Consider the following 3,910-nt stretch of genomic DNA (forward strand, 5'->3'; position numbering starts at 1 on the left):
AACACTTAATTTAATAAAAGTTTCTTCCCTGAGGAATGGAACAGCCCACCGCGAACACAGTATAAATAATGTGTAAAGTACAAGTAATCCCTGTTTCACTTGAGAGATGGAGGAGATGGTTAAGCTTCTTGGCGAACGTAATCGCTATTTCCCCGGTTAACGTCAGAACTCTCTGTGGTCTTCACCCTTTCTTTGGCAAATCAACTTTGAAACATGCCTGTTATATTTTGGTAAGGCTGTGGCCATCTGCTTAAAAACAAATATTCCGCATCACGCTATTGAATAGAAGACGCGTTCAGTATGAAGATGAAACTCTTTAACATCCCGCATCTAAATCGATCAAACAATAATTGCTGCCTTATTAACGGGGTTGTCTAAAAAAAAACCGCTTGAATTTATGCACTAAATCTATGTAAGAGACACACCTCTTTTTACAGCCCTTTTCATCATAGGCCCCAATATTGCCTTTTTACTTCTGGCGTGAAGTTACCATAGAAACCAATTTTCATCGGAAAAGCTCCTCCAATGACGTGATCATCTGCCTTGCTGATGTTGATTAAGAATATGCTCTGGACATGATGGCTAATTCCTCATCTCCTTTGGAAAAAGAGCCCTGGCAGCATATCAGAAATCTCCTCTCAATGAGTTATAATTGTAATACTCTGCCAGTAGAGGGAGTATCCACTTGTCAAATAAACGCTTTGAAACAACAACTTAATAAACTAATGTTTCAAAATAAAGGACTCGACTGCAAAGTTCAAACTGTATATGAAATGTAACAGTCAAATGAGGGTTGAAGACTTGTGTCATTAAAAAGAAGTGACATTGAGATTTAAGGAGATGGCAGGAATTTGAAAGAACTTTGTGGTGTGCATAGTGATAAGAAATGAGATAATCTTGAAGGATAACTTACGAAACTAGGTCAAAATAACTGGTAGATCAATAAAGGGCGGGAGTTAGAATTTCTGAGAAAGAAAAGGATGATTTCTGTGCGGCTACACGAATAGAGTTTTTGTTCAAGTTGAAAAGCAGCGCCCGAATACGGAGTTGAATCCTGTAACCTCAGATGAAAAATTTACCGACTGAGTTATGCAAGCTTCTACCCGAACAGTGATACAGGGAACTTCATTGGCTGCTCTCCAATATTACATGAACTGGTGGCGGCCGATTTCCCTGTTAGCATTTTCCTATTATTTGGCTGTTTGGGTTATAGTGAATCTTGAGCTGAGGTGTTTTTCAAATGTTGCCATTGCGCTTTGTAAGACTGCCTGTTTGGAAGAATCAATTGTATTTCAGATTTCCCTGAACACATTTTTCGCACTGACCCACAGCGAGACTGGGTGGACAGCGATCTCGTTCTGCCTTCCTGGGTCTTATGAAGAGTAAAGTGAGGATTAATTTATTTTTCACAGACGGCTCGCTGGACATATATAACACATTAAAACTATTAAAGTTGTGAAGTTATATCAAAGAAGTACATCGGTTAATCTATTTAAGGAAAAAAAAACATGTCAAACAATTGTGTTTTGGGTGGGAGAAAAAGCAACACGTGAACAGGAAGTTGAACCCTGGCCAGTCAGGTTAAAAGCCTGTTGCGCTCCTGGCTGAGCTACCTCAGCTCCTAGGCGTCCGGTCTGTTCCGGCCTTGAACCAGCCATTCATTCACAGTGAGTTGTCACTTGAATGAGAGGACCGTAGGGACGTGGGGTTCATCTCCATATTGCCCTGAAAGCAGCCGGTCAGGTAGATAAAATGGTTAGCTAGGCATATGGGGTGTCCTAATATGTTAAACAAAGCATAGAATATAAGAGCACGGAGGTTATGATGGAGCTGTATATAATGATTGATAACTTACAGCTACATTATTCTATAGTATACAGAATTCTGGCTTGAAACTCTCTTTGGAAAGTGATTTCGCTGGAGGGGATACAAAAGATATTGACCATGAAGTTGCCTCTGATGAGGAATTTCAGCTATGATGAGTGACTGGTGAAGATGGCGTTGTTTACCTCCGAGCTGAAAAGTTTGAGAGTTGCAGATTTGTTCGTGATCATGGGAAAGTGTGATGCCATCCACTTTGAGATCAAAATGACAATTAGTTTATCTTTCTAAATCTCAGAGTGCTGAGTATGTGATATATTTGGCAGAACAAGGTCCTCATTAAATCCTTCAATTTCGATCCTTACTCTGTCTTCCTTGTGCGAAGTCCAACAGCAGTTCAGCCTTGCCTTCGTTTGATAATGCACTTGTCCCATAAACGTGAATTCAAATCATTGTGCTACCTTTCTGCGCATTTCACTGAATAACTTTTGAATTCGAAACTTTTGAACTGTGCGAGATCATGAATTTTCTGAGGTCCAATGCATGTAGGAATTCTACATCAATGGAAGAGCACTTAGGAGTATTGACAGGCAGAGAAATCTGGACGTGCATGTCCACGGATCACTGAAAGCGGCAACAACGTGGATAAAGTAGGCAAGAAGGCATTTGGCATGCGTGCATTCAATGGTCGTGGCACTGAGTGTATATATAAATGTATATATCTATATATATATATAAAATTCAAGCTCTGCTGCAGCTGTGAAAAACTTTAGTTCGGCCTCATTTCGAGTATTGTGAACAATTCTGATCGCTACACTACCAGAACAATTTGGATGCCTTGGGGAGTGCGCCGAAGAGGTTTCGTATCGCGTTGCCTGGACTGGAGGGTTTTACCTGAGAGGAAAGTTTTGCTGTCACTGGAATAACGGAATTTGAGAGATGACCTGATGGAGATTTACAAATTATGCGTGGCATGGACGGAGTGGACAGCCAAACGCTGTTTCCTCGGGTAGAAAAGTTAAGTACTAGGGAACATAGATTTAAGGTACGTAGGAAAAATTTTTATAGGAGATATGCAAAACATTTTTTGTTACACAGGGGATGGTGAATAGCTGGAACACACTGGCCGGGATTGCGGTGGGAGATATGATAGCGCTATTTAAGATGCAACTCGATAAACACACGAGTAGGATGGGAATGGAAGGATCCGGACTCCAGCAGTGCAAGCGGCTTTACTTTAACTCTTAAAACGCACTTTAATATTAACTGAAAATCAACTTTAACTAAACATCATTTAACTGAAAATAGATGCGACCGAGGTTATTTGCTGGTCTTTCTCTCGGTTAGAGTAGAGTTCGATCATTAATCTTAAAATAATCATTATGAATTCCTTCTGGGTTCTGGAATAGCATTACTTATGACGGAGAGCACTTGAAACGTCATAACAGACAAGGCTGAGAACCATCTGGTGCAAAATTGGATTGAAATACATCCGCGTTTGAATGTCTGGAGCAAACGCAAAGTGACCAGTGGCTTTCATGACACATGAAAGAGTGTGATTCATTTGAAAATGGAGGTTGAAAAGCATCGCCCGAACAGGGACTTGAACCCTGGACCCTCAGATTAAAAGTCTGACGCTCTACCGACTGAGCTGTCCGGGCTCCGACGCTGGTGTCGCGAAGCGCCCTATACTGGTCGGTCTGAATATCACATGCTTGAAGTTTTGCATTCCTTCCAGCTATCATCTAATATCTTCAGATTGTTTCTATCACACAAGTACTCTCCATAGGGTTTGAGACAGTCACTGCCTTCCCCTCAATTATCCAGCTCTCTCACTCAAACATCAGTGCCTCGCCAAAACTTGTTTGACGAATTGTTGTCACGAAACCCGAATCCTTTAAAGAAAGCCAATTCCTAACGTTCACTTTTAAACATTGTTTCGTCTTGGCCATTATTCCTGTGAGGCTCGCGGTGAGATAGTGATGGGGGGGGGGGGCGGGGGTGGTGCGTGCGGATATGGATGAAACGAAACTAACCATAATGAAAATTTATTTTCGTACATTACATCTTCAACCTTACGACATCTGCA

At 41.3% G+C, this 3,910-nt stretch overlaps 1 non-coding gene across 1 annotated transcript; it reads right to left on the reverse strand.

The window, feature by feature from the left end:
- Positions 1-3,409: 3,409 nt before the first annotated feature.
- Positions 3,410-3,482, reverse strand: trnak-uuu (transfer RNA lysine (anticodon UUU)). The gene has a single exon. It is a non-coding gene; the product is annotated as a tRNA-Lys (tRNA).
- Between the last annotated feature and the right edge of the window lie 428 nt (positions 3,483-3,910).

This window comes from Carcharhinus amblyrhynchos, chromosome 13 (genome assembly GCF_965287045.1).
Source record: "Carcharhinus amblyrhynchos chromosome 13, sCarAmb.v2.hapA, whole genome shotgun sequence".
In the NCBI taxonomy this organism is placed as follows: domain Eukaryota; kingdom Metazoa; phylum Chordata; class Chondrichthyes; order Carcharhiniformes; family Carcharhinidae; genus Carcharhinus; species Carcharhinus amblyrhynchos.